The sequence below is a fragment of the Myotis brandtii genome, unplaced genomic scaffold (assembly GCF_000412655.1).
Source record: "Myotis brandtii unplaced genomic scaffold, ASM41265v1 scaffold3, whole genome shotgun sequence".
Classification (NCBI taxonomy): domain Eukaryota; kingdom Metazoa; phylum Chordata; class Mammalia; order Chiroptera; family Vespertilionidae; genus Myotis; species Myotis brandtii.
In genome coordinates, this window is record NW_005361457.1 from 36,746 (window position 1) to 49,960 (window position 13,215).

Sequence of the window (13,215 nt, forward strand, 5' to 3'; positions counted from 1 at the left end):
ATGCATACACACATTGAATATGTAGTATATAGTACCATAGTATACTATACTCTTTTCTGCAGAGTTTTCAACTGAGTTAAAATTTGAATAGGGGTTTGCTTGAATGTTGCATTACTGAGAATATATGCATAGAGAACCTGTTGAACTGAAGGTGTATGTTCCAATCTCATTAAATAAGGATTTATTTGTTTTTATCTGCTTAGAAAGTATTAAGAATTATTTTGTACCTTTACCCAGTGTTGTCCAAAATAGAGATACAGTGAGGAGCCTATTCTTCGAGTCTCTAACTATAAGGAAGGCCTATGGCCTATTGTAAAGGGCTCTCCCAATTACGACAGGCTTAGCCAGGAACTATCTCTTTTGAGAAACTCAAAGTCAGTAAATGATTAGAGATCTTGATTACACCTGTAATATTCCCTCTCTTTTGCCACAAAGCATGAGTAGTATCCTATCACCTGTGTCATATTCAATTGGTGAGAAGCATGTTACAAATTCCACCACCATTCAAGGAGAGGGAATTCTACAAGGACAGCTCATACTATGGTGTGAACCTGGAATGAAGAAGAGTCTAGCTTCAACAGGAGATAGTGTCTTGTTTTAACCCTCACCCAAGGATATGTTTTTACTGATTTTAGAGAGAGATGAAGAGGGAGAGAGAAACATCAATGTGAGAGAGAAACATTGATCAGTTGCCTCCCATACATGCCCCACCAGAGACAGAACCCACAACCTAGGTATATTCCCTGACTGGGAATGGAACCTTCAACCTTTTGGTGTACAGGACAACACTCCAACCAAGTGAGCCACCTGGCCAGGCAGGAGATAGTGTCATTTTGTGCCCAATCTATGGTTATTTCAGATTGAATAGGGGAAATAGGTAGCAGCTGATAGATTCCTTGTATTGTTTTCCTGGTTTGTGAAGTGAGAATCATTATGGCAGGAAGGGGTAAGTAAAAAGCCATGAAAGTGCCACCAACCTCCATAAAAATAGTAAATCAGAAGCAATGTAGCTTCAGTAGGGCAAATGGAGAGTACAGAACTGCCATCAAATAGCTAAAAGATGTGGGGATGGCAAATCCTGTCACATCCCCATTTATATCTTATATCACTGGCTTGATCTGTGCAAAGTCCAATGTGCTTGGGAAATTGATAGTAGGAGTTCATAAACTAAATAAGATAGTAATGCCAATTGCAACTGCCATAGTGAATACAATGTTTGACTTGGAAAAATACTCATAACTCTGGCAACTGGTATGCAGCCACTAGCCTGCCAAATGTTTTCAGTTACATCTCCATTAGAAACAAAATCAGAGCAGTTTATGTTTATGTAGCGAGGACACTAGTACACCCTTCTTTCCTTGTTCTTTCTATTACGATATTTAGAGGACTTTTAGTCATCTTGATATATCTCATAATGTCTTTCTGATCTATTACCTTGATGATATTATGCTAGTTTGATCTAGTAAGCAATAAGTAGTAAGAATCCTAGATTCCTTACTGTTAGATAGGCTTCCAAGAGTGTGGTAAATAAACCCTCAAAAATTTAAGACAACTTATTGGTTAAGTTTCTAGGAATTCACTGATATGTAGCATTTAGACATACTCCTATTAAAGTAAGGGAAGCCTTGCTCACTTTACACCACCCATGAAAAGAAGGAGCCACAGTGTGCAGTGAGAGAGACCTTTGGGATTTTAGAAGCAACACATTCTACATTTGACTCTTTTGCTCTGTTCATTTTTAGATGACCCCTATGAAGGACAATTATGATAGAGACTTGGAACACTAATTTCTTCAGCAGGCCCAGGATGTATTAAAAGATACCCTACCATTGGATCATATGACCCTGCATATCTAAACATATTGGAAGAGAGAGGAAAGACAGAGAGAAGCAATGATGTGAGAGAAACACATTGATTGGTTGCCTTCTGCATGAGCCCTGACCAGGACCCAGCCAGGGAGCATCCTGCAACCAAGGTACGTGCCCTTGACCCTGGGACCTTTTGGTTCGCAGGCCGACACTATATCCACTGAGCAAAACTAGCTAGGACAATAACACAATCTTTTTAATTGCTATTAATTACTTTGTCTCCTCCTTCATTTAGGTTTAAGTATGGTAAATGTCTATTATTATTAGTCGTGGGGATACTGCCCTATTCCCTGTGGTGCAGTTTGTGCCGAAACTGTTGTAAATAGTTCCTTATTATTAATTAATATTACTATTGAATTATCCTAATTTGAGTCTGATATCTATTTACTATGGTGTTCTTCACACACAATGGCAGAGGCCAAAACACATTTGAAAGAGGAAAAGAGATAATATCTTAGAGTTCATCCTGATATTACTCTTTAAGAAAAAGCTGGAATCCAGGAAACTTCTCAACAATACATCTTAATTTTGTAGATAGAGACTCAATAGCAAACAGACTCAATTTATATTGCTTGTAGATTCAACTAGACAACCAAATAGAAAGAAATCAGACAGTTTAAAGGGGGAAAATACAAAAAAAATCAACATTAAATACCCTTGGGAATGAGTGAACTTCAAGGTGACATATAGTAGGTAGGAAGAAAAAAATGTTACCAGACCAGAAAAAAATTGATATTACCTTAAAAGAAGACGAGAGCCTGGCCAGTGTGGTTCAGTGACTGAGTGTTGACCTATGAACCTGGTGTTCATTGTTTGATTCCTGGGCTGTGGGCTCCATCTCCAGTAGGGGGCTTGCAGAGGATTCTCTCATCATTGATATTTCTCTCTATCTCTCCCTCTCCCTTCCTCTCTGAAATCAACGTACATATATATGTAGGCATGTGTCTATTTATCTTCCTACTAGAGGCCCAGTGCGTGAAATTGTGCAGTAGCCCGCTACAGCTCGCAGCCCCACTCACCCTCTCACTACTGCTCACTGCCCCACCCACCCGCCGCCCGCCTTGCTGTGATCGGAGCCTGTGGGTCATGAGGGGAGGGACCAAGAGGTGCTCTATGCACCTCATGGTGACGGGTCATTTGGTCATCCTAGTCATCACGGACACTGGCTTTTTTTATATATAGATGTGTCTGGCATCTATTTTCTTTGTATCCTCATCAGCAGTCTATATTTGGAGGTTAATATAGAAAGAGCTTTTCCTTTGGCAGATCTGGCTCTACTGTGGAAAGCCCACATGAAGTCGCCCTGACTATTCTGGCCACAGCAGAATAGAGTCCTGCAGTTGGTAAGACTAGCTTAGCCCCTAGGAGAGCAGCAGGATAGCAATGGCTGTAAATTTAAAACAGAAAATTGCCATTCTTGAGATGTGGATACATTCTAGTTGAACATAACTGTGACTTTAGAAAGACATTTTTCTGCTTTAAATTCACAGTAATTGAACCTGTAGGTTGACTTCCCTCTCTAGGGGCTAAGCCAGCATGGCCATTTTGAAAAATATGCCCCTTTGTGACCTAAAGAACAATAGACATTTCAAACAATGGGCTCAAAGGCAAAGCACACTGTGCATGGGGAAATGACTAAAATATCCTGAAAGGATTTCCAGTGCTGGGCCTTTGGAGAGTGGTTCTGGCCCTGTACACACTTTCCTGCAAATACTCAGATTTAAACACACACACAAAAATAAAATACATCCTATTGTTTACCATACCTATTATTTTAAATAATCATCTGGGAATTTCTTGTAAGCCTCATTCTTTTGTTTTGTTTTACTTTCTCCTCCTTTACTTGTATTAACATTCAATAACTGAATAAACCAGTTCATGAAATATAATAATGCTAGAATGAGCCTTGGACAAATTGGTGAAGAAAAAAATTGGCAGCATCCCGTATACATTCCTTTGTATCATGGCTTTCTTATTCTATTAAAAATATATTCTGTGAATCACTCCATAACAGCTCACATATTTTCATTTATTTTTATAGCTCCATAGAATTATATGTTGTTGTCTCAATTCTCAGCCCTATTTGGCCTGAAGCTAAAGGAGATAAAAACTCCTTCAAATATAAAACACAGTCTTTTTTTCCACCCAAGATATTACTTGGAAATTTAAGATTTTGATTTTTCTTTTCCCCATGTAAATTTTCCAGTACTGTCAGAAGTTACCACAACATGCCACAACCTTTTTCATTACTGTTTTCACCTAAATAACTATCAAAGTCCTAGGTCAGTCAATATCTTGTTCTCCATCTACACTTCATTTTATACCATCACTGATGATAATATAGGTAATTATGATATCCCATATGCCATTACTTTTTGTCACCCTTAAATTATATAAATTATACTTACATGGGGGAAAATGGCATTCCCTTTTTATATCTACATTTTAATGCAGTTTTACAATGAGAATATCCAGTGTGTGTGTGTGTGTGTGTGTGTGTGTGTGTGTGTGTGTGTGTGTGTGTATGGTGTGTTCAGCCTTGTTATTTCTCAAGCCTTTGCTTCTATTCCCTATTCAACCATTAAAACACAAGACTCTTGGGTATTTTACTTTGAGGTAGGTTGCTACAGGTTGATGACCCAGCTAAAACAATTTAGAAAAAGACAGCTAAGTTTAAAATAATTCCAGCCCTAGCCAGTTTGGCTCAGTGGATAGAATGTTGGACTGTGGACTCAAGGGTCCCAGGCTTGTTTCCAGTTAAGGCACATGCCTGGGTTGTGGGCTCGATCCGCGGTGTGGGGCAGGAGTCAGCCAATCAATGATTCTCTCTCATCATTAATGTTTCTAAATCTCTCTCCCTCTTCTTTCTTCTCTGAAATCAACATATATAGTATTGGTATATATACACACTGAGTGGCCAGATTATTATGACCGGCCAGATTATTATGACCACCCCATCAGTACTTCGTTGGGCCACCTTTTGCCTTTAATACTATGGGGATTCTTCTTGGCATTGACTCCACGAGATGTTGAAAGGTGATGCGAGGAATCTGACACCATGCCTGATGAATAGCACTGTCCAGTTCTGTGAATTGGATGGTTGTGGAACCGGCTGCCTGATGGCTCTTTTAACTTCGTCCCACAAATGCTCAATTGGATTGAGATCTGGTGATTGTGGTGGCCACCTAAGCAAGGTAAAGTCTCCCTCATGTTCTTGAAAACACTCCTGGACAATACGAGCACCGTGGCATGGCGCATTGTCTTGTTGTAAGAAGCCATCTACATTGGTATTCACCATCAACATGATAGGATGGACTTGATCAGCAATGATACTTAGGTATGTTGTGCTATTCAGACGTTTATAATGATCTGGCCCTCTAGCAACTTCAGCGTGAAATTATAGCTAATTTGCCTACAAACGTCAGGTAGTCATAATAATCTGGCCACTCAGTATATATATATTCCCATATTTTAGAAAGAATTAGTGGTCTATGGAAGCAATGAGGAACAGAATAAATAAAATTTAAAAGTGGGAAAAGACTTTCTGAGATTAAAAGATAATGCTGACAATTGCCATCCAAACCTTTTCTTCTGGTTTTTAATCCTAGATGTAGACCAGCTATCTGGCTTGGTCTAAACAAAGTACCTCAGGTTAGGAAAAAATGAAATCCCAAACCTTTTTGAAAACACACACACACACACCAAACCCCAGAGGATTGATGTGAGAAGCATTGGAATATATGACTCCTCAAATGTATGACTGGCTTTCCCAAAGAACATTTATTTACTGGATTTTGAGATTGCATAGAAGCCCACTAAGTTATACACAAAATCTTGTAAAGGCAAAGTGAAATCTCCCAGAGTTTCATGGTGTTTAAGAAATAAAGGAGTCCAGTCAAGATGGCAGTATAAGTAAATGTGGTATTCGGAACCTCCTAAAACCCTATCAAAATTACAACTAAACTATAGAACAAATATCATTCAGAAAAGCCTGAAATCTAGCTGAACAGAAGTTTTATAAGTAATGATATAAAGAAGAAACCACATTGAGATTGGTAGGAGAAGCAGAGATGCAGAAACAGTGGGTCTACACCCATGTGTGGAGGTTAAAAATCAGGAGGGCTATATTGGCTTCAAAGGTCCCACCTGAGGAGCCAAGGATCCTAATCTCACACCAGAATCCCCAGCCCAGGTTTCTGCTGGGAACAAAAGTCCTCATAACTTCTGGATGTGAAAACCAGCGGAGATTATGGCTGAGTGAGATGGAGGGCGTTGGTGACTCAGTTGTTCCTCATTAAGGGCCTGTGCACCAACTTATTCAGATTCACTGTCTCTGAGCTCCAGCACTGGAGCAGTAGCTCAAAAAGTGCCAGGGACATATGGGGAGGAACTGAATTGTCTGGCTTCAGAGTGAGAGCTAGAGGGACAGCCAGACAGAAGTGCTGGAAGAGATCATTGTTCCTTTGCTGAGCCCTCCTCCAACCCCTCCAAAGAGCCAAGAGGCAGGCACCATATCTTAGTCTCCCATAAAACTGGCTAACTCTGTTAGCCCCATCTTGGTGATTCCCTGAGAGCCTGCCCCACCTAACTTGCAGGCCCACCCATGCCATTTGAGTGGCTTTTCCATACAAATGGCCTCTGTTGTATCATGCTTTGAACATTACTAAAATCTCTCAAACAAGTTGCAGCTGGCCTCTGGCATATGCCATACCTCTCACTAAGTGACCTCAGGCCTGGCAGTAGTGGCAGCCAGCGTTAGTTTGCAACTTGGCCTCTCCCAGGCACCTCCAAGCCCAGCATAAGTAGCAGCCATCTGCAGATCATTCTTTAGCTCATGCAGGGTGGCTCCAGGCAGGGCATAAGTAGTGGCTGACCTCTGTCTGCATCTCCTGGGAGACCCCAGAGTCACTGCACTTGGTGAACAGCTTCAGACGACACCAGATTACAACCCAACCACCTCTATGAGTGTTTGGGAGGGGGAGGGGGTTGGCCCCTGCAAGAAACTCTTCCATTATAGTTAAGCAAGTCTTTGCAGCTGATCAGCATGGTGGTCATTTCCTCGCAGTGATGTGCCAAGGGGAGAGGGGTTGAGGAATGGGTGGAAAGTGATGTTAGAAAAGTTAGTCTGGCATTAGATTACAGTGTAGATTTCAGTTGAGATCATTTCATTTTAAGATAAAATAAACACTGCTTTTTCAAGAAAAAAAACTTGAACAGTATTTATTTCCAACAAACTCAGACTGAGAAGCAGTTTTCTTCCTTCCTGAGTGACAATGAGAGACATCTGTACCTATTTTTTTTTCTAATGTCATATTTACAAATATTTCATGGCCATTCCAGGCTTTGACAACAGAATGTTGAGAATCCCCTACACTATGTCAATTGGTATTTATCTTTCTTGGGAACAAAATTTAGTATCAAAAGCACAATGAGGTAATTAGGAATTTTCTAAGCTTTAAGCAAAGATCTCTATCAATTTGTATTTTGAATATTTAATGACTTTATTAATTGAGTTCTTCACATCTATGGAAGGCCTAAACCAGATTAAAATATACTAGTTATGAAAGAGATAGATATTAATCATTTAGCAGTTCAGTTTATTAAGATCTAAAAGGAGAAATATTTTAAAAGAAAAATTTCAAAAGAGATACATTCTTGTAAATAAAGTGGAGCCCTATTTTTCTTTTATATAGAAAAATTTAATGATTTTACAACCCTAATGAGTTGCATTATATAATAATACAAAAATCCTTAAATTATATTGAAATGATTCTAAATAATCCCTCCCATAAGAAATTCATATTTTAAATAATACCAGAAATGACAGCACTTACGTTGTATAAGCAGAACTATTGTAAAAACTTCTTGTATCAGCACAATGGCATTGAATTTCTTTTGAAATATTTAAGAAAGATATTTTGTCATTAATTTAACATTAAATAGTTTTAAATATAATGATTACTTAACTTTGAATAATAATTCTATTAAGAAATACAAATTCTTATAATGCAAATAATGGGAAATTACACAATTCTCATGAAATGAAATGCCAAAATCCACTAGTATTTCTTTATTTTTGCAGAGTGATATTTAAATTATATTTGTCCTTCTGCCTTAATACATGAGCTGGTCATATCATAGTGCTAATCAGGTAGTAGTGCATCCCATCTAAATTGGTGCCATTTTTGTTCCTATTTCATTGGTCACAGATTATAAAGTCAAATGTACGGAACTTGCCAGTATGTTCCATTAGCTATGAGAAAAGTGGTTGGATCAAAACAAAACAGACTACAAAAACATTTCAAAATAAATACATGTAATGCTGGGCTATTGGTAATATTGTCATAGTTCAAAGATGATATATATACTGAGTGGCCAGATTATTATGATCGGCCAGATTATTATGACCACCCCATCAGTACAATGAAGTGAATTAGTTATGCAAATAATAATAATAAAACCTTGAGAATATTTGCTTAGGAAGTTTTCAATATTCAGTATTTTTGGAAGTGTCAATGAAGTACTGATGGGGTGGTCATAATAATCTGGCCACTCAGTATATATATATATATATGAGATAGAGAGAGAACACTATTCTTTCACACAAATCCATTTCCTTTGCTATTTCAAAAGATAGATTTAAGTTGGAAGAAAATGTTTTTAAATACTTTTTGTGCAAAGTATGCATTTATATGAAGAAAATGTTTTAAATACGTGCTGTGCAAAGTATGCTGCAAAGCAATAAGACATATTTGCTTCTTAAAATGGTATTATATGGATATGTGATTTCTAAGGTTGTTGATGTCTTTGGTAGTATTATTATATATCTTAAAAAGCATTGGTTAAAAGGCATTAAAGCCTAAGATGCAATTTTAAAAGCATAATAAATATGTACTGTAATGTAGAAGCTGAGTAATTAAACAGAACTCTACCTGTCTTACAATAATTTGTCAGTATTACTGCTTTATGGGGAATACATTCACTGCAGAGAACTTTTACCAAACCTACATACACAGTGCCTCTTAAAAATCATTACAGTTATTTTTATAATATCCCTGCAAGTTAAGTGCTACCAATTCTATTTTTCACTTAGAGAAATTTAACTGCCTTATTCAGTTCAAATCATAGTTAAACCTTATAATAGAACACCTTGCTCTACTGTATATGGAGTGATAATATATATAGGATATGCAATGCACATGTAACTCACTGAATCATATGACTTAAACACAATGTTGTGCTTAGTCCTAAAACTGGAATTATTATTTATTTGTTTATATCATTCATTTTTAATTAGCTGTAGTAAAGCAGCTTGCTATTTAGGAGTGAGTCTTCATTTGGCTCATCAGCTTTCCCAGTAGATAATTGACTGTCCACTAATAGCTAACTGTTAAAACATATGGGATTCTCTGAATTAGCAACATGAAATCTCTTCTCTGTAGATTCTTCCAGATTCTGGAAGAATCTTTTGTTCTTCCAGAGAACAAAAATTGAAGTTATTTATTGCAGCAATATTATATTTGATGATAGTGTACTACACATCAAAATGTATCATTCTTATGAGGATTCATGGGACGAGATTCACTGAGGTCTTAGAAATGTGATAGACTTTCCTAATTTTGTCTTAACTTTACTTTGGGCACTCTGATCCCATAAGTGAGGCTCTGTCTCCCTTGACTGGGATTGCTAGGAAGCTCAGGGCACATTTGTGGCCCACTCCTAACAAGCGTGTAGAACCTTATGGCATGCGCTTCATCCCTCGGTTCATTTCATTTCTCTCACCATTAATACCCGTCACTGATAGGTCCACACTTACTCATATTGCTGTGCTGTTTGTGTTTTAAGCTGTCTAGATACGTCATAAATATAACTTTACTCAGATTAATTTCACAGAAAATTTGAGGCAGTTCTCTTAGACAAACTTAATACAGTATAAATATAGCAAAGAGATACATTATCACAGGAAATATGGGTGTGAATTAAGCAAATATGTAGATCTGAGTCTAATATAACTTTTAAAAATCGGGCTGCAGATTTGGTTCAGTACTTTCTTATGATCAAAGGAAAAGACATTTGATTAATTATAAAATTTATATTGTCAACTAAGAGAAAAATTTTTAAGAAGCATGTTGGCTCCAGTTATGTCATTTTTTTCTCTACAATTTAAGTTGACAATAAAGACATTATTATGGTATTCAATATTATTTTTATATAAAATGTTTACTGCTGAATCAAGTGAACAGATAGTATCATATGTAAGGAAATATTTTCTGTTTCCATGATATGTAAGGCTGAGGAGAGTAATTAGTAGCAATGATTTATACTACATAATCAAAATAACTCCCACATACAAATAAAATGTAATATAAATACTAAGAAGAGAAATTGGGAATATTTTATTTTATAATTACAAAGTGAAATATAGATAAATACTTTGCTCTAATGGTAAAATTGTATCTTAATCAATAAATATAAAATACATTTCTCAAAATATTTATAAGCCTCATAGCTACATCTTAACAAAGACCTTACTTTAAAAAGAGTTTTGATGGCACTTTACAGCCTCAATAATAATATGGTCCAAGAACATCTTCAATGCCTTCCCACTCCTCATTCCAAGCTGGAAAATAAATATATGAGAGGTGCATGTGCATGTGTCAATTTAATATGCTAAAGTGACATTTAAAATATGTAGGTGTCAACTAATTTAAAAATACTTTAAGCCCAGCTTATGTTGTTCAGTGGATGTCAAGGTTTGATTCCTTGTCAGGGCACTTGCCCAGGTTGCTGGCTAGATCCCCAGTAGGGGGTGTGCAGGAGGCAGCCAATAGATGATTCTCACTCATCACTGATGTTTCTATCTCTCTTTTCCTCTCTCTTTCTCTCTCTGAAATCAATTTAAAAACATATTTAAAAAATAAATAATTTGAAGAAATTATCAATACCAAAAAAGTTGCATTTCCACTTTTTACTATTCACAAAAAATATAAAAATATGAAGTCAGATATATTTATGATGTTGAAGCCTAGAAATTCTTTTTTTAAAAGTGTATAAAATAGGTACTTTTAATGTAATATCAAATTGATAATATTTATGTAAAAGTATATAGTAAACAAAGTCCAAGGAAAAATAGCAGAGTGGGAGAAAATATGTATAAGATATAAGAAAAGTAACTAAGTCCATTTAGGTTGCCATAATAAGATACCATAGATAGGGTGGCTTATAAACAATAGAAATTTATTTCTCACAGTTCTGGAAACTAGAAGTCCAAGATTAAGGTACCAGCAGATTTGGTGTCTGGTGAACTCCCTTCATGGTTTATTGATGTAGTCTTTTCTCTGTATCCTCTAATGGCAGAAGTGGGCAAAGGTGCTAGCTCTCTGGGTCTCTTTTATAAGGGCACTAATTCTATTTATGAGGGGTCCACCCTCATGACCTAATCACCTCCCAAAGGCCCCACCTCATAATACCACCACATTGGCAGTTATCTTTCAATGATTTTTTTTGAGTGGGGGGGACACAAACATTTAGTTTTTAGCAGTCTCCAAATCAAAGAAATCTTCTCTGACACCTTTTCTGTTGTTGTTGTTCAGATAAGACAGAAGAGGTGATTTATTGTACATGTTACATTCAGCCACAACTGAGAACAGAACCAGTCCAGAATGTCACAGGTCCAGGGCAAATATCCAAAAGGGACTGTTTTTGTAAGAGCAGGGTGGGTCTCTGAAAAGATGGCCATGTTGTTCAGATGGCATGAATGTTCTAGCTCCCATCGAGAAGTTCTAGACAACAGACACGCAGTTCAACAACGTGTACCAGTGTCCCCAGCCTCTGGCTTCTCTGTTTCTGCTCCTGTGGCTCTCACAGGTGCACAAGCTTGTGGTTTACTTGGACCTGTGCCTCATCTTTCTTCTTTTGTGCTTCAGCCTGCACATTCGCTTCTTCCTCCACTTGGCTCCCATGGCGCAGAGATTTCTAAGACGATGGCACTAAAGCCAAGAGCTCTGACATCTTAACTAATGGAACAAAACCCCCAGCCCATCCCTTTCTCATTTCTGATCTTGCTCTATTATGCTTATGGCATTCACCTTTGCTGGGCATAATCCTATATAATAAAAGCCCTGTGACCGAATGGCGGAATGACCAGAACGACCCGTCGACCAGTTGCTTTGACTTGTACTGACCACCAGGGGGCAGACGTTCAATGCAGGAGCTGCCCCCTGGTGGTCAGTGCGCTACCACAGTGGGAGTGCCACTCGGCTGACTGGGATGAGTGGCTGCTCCCGCTGCGAACCCCTGGCTGACGGGTAGGAACCCGGGCTGCGATCGTTGCCTCCTCACCCCAGGCTCCTCCTCCTCACTCCTTGCTGCCTCCTCCTCCTCACTCCTTGCTGCCTCCTCCTCCTCGCTACTTGCTGCGGATGCCCGCAGGCCACAAAGTGCCACCGCTGGGCTCGCAGAGCTGACCCCGGAGGCCGGGAGGTGGGTTCATGGCCACCGCGGGACTGAGGCCTACTCCACCACCTCTCAGTGCTATTGTCCCTGGGTCCGGCTCCGACCGGGTCCCTTGGAAAGGTGAGTGATCAGGCTTTACAGAAGATGCTGGACCAGGGAGCAGCAGCTCAGAGGGCGGAGGTCCCCTGGAAAGGTGAGTGCCCGGCTCCACGGAAGATGCTGGACCAGGGAGCAACAGCTCAGAGGGCGGGTCCACAGCCGCTGGGCTGACCGGGATGAGCGGTGCTCCCACAGCGGGCCGATCCCTGCAGGCCATTCCCCCTACCAGTGCACAATTCCTGTGCACAGGGCCTCTAGTACAATGATGGCGAACCTTTTGAGCTCGACATGTCAGCATTTTGAAAACCCTAACTTAACTCTGGTGCTGTGTCACATATAGAAAATTTTTGATATTTGCAACCATAGTAAAACAAAGATTTATATTTTTGATATTTATTTTATATATTTAAATGCCATTTAACAAAGAAAAATCAACCAAAAGAATGAGTTCGCGTGTCACCTCTGACACGTGTGTCATAGGTTCGCCATCACTGTGCTAGTATTTCATATTAGCTTACTTGTAAGTTTATTGTCTATAGTTTCCCCACTAAAAGACAATGTCTGTGAAAAAAGGAGGGCTTTCACCCTTCCGAACATGGTCTTGGTCATACAGAAGAGCAGCTACATATTGCATATCATGTTCACCCCAAATCTTTTGTGCTTTTCTCCATGTCTATCATTCTCTAACCACCCCCCTCCCCCCAGCCCCTTGCAACTAGAGTTCCAGCTTAGGTTTTGCCAAAACAGACACTTGTTGATACTTAGAACAAAGGGAAGCAGAAGTCAGTATTGT

The 13,215-nt window shown here is 38.7% G+C and overlaps 1 long non-coding RNA gene across 1 annotated transcript; it reads right to left on the reverse strand.

The window, feature by feature from the left end:
* Positions 1–4,725: 4,725 nt before the first annotated feature.
* Positions 4,726–11,592, reverse strand: LOC106726653. The gene is made up of 3 exons (XR_001362724.1): positions 11,469–11,592; positions 10,429–10,431; positions 4,726–4,738 (listed from the first exon to the last, which is right to left on the reverse strand). It is a non-coding gene; the product is annotated as an uncharacterized LOC106726653 (long non-coding RNA).
* Positions 11,593–13,215: the final 1,623 nt, after the last annotated feature.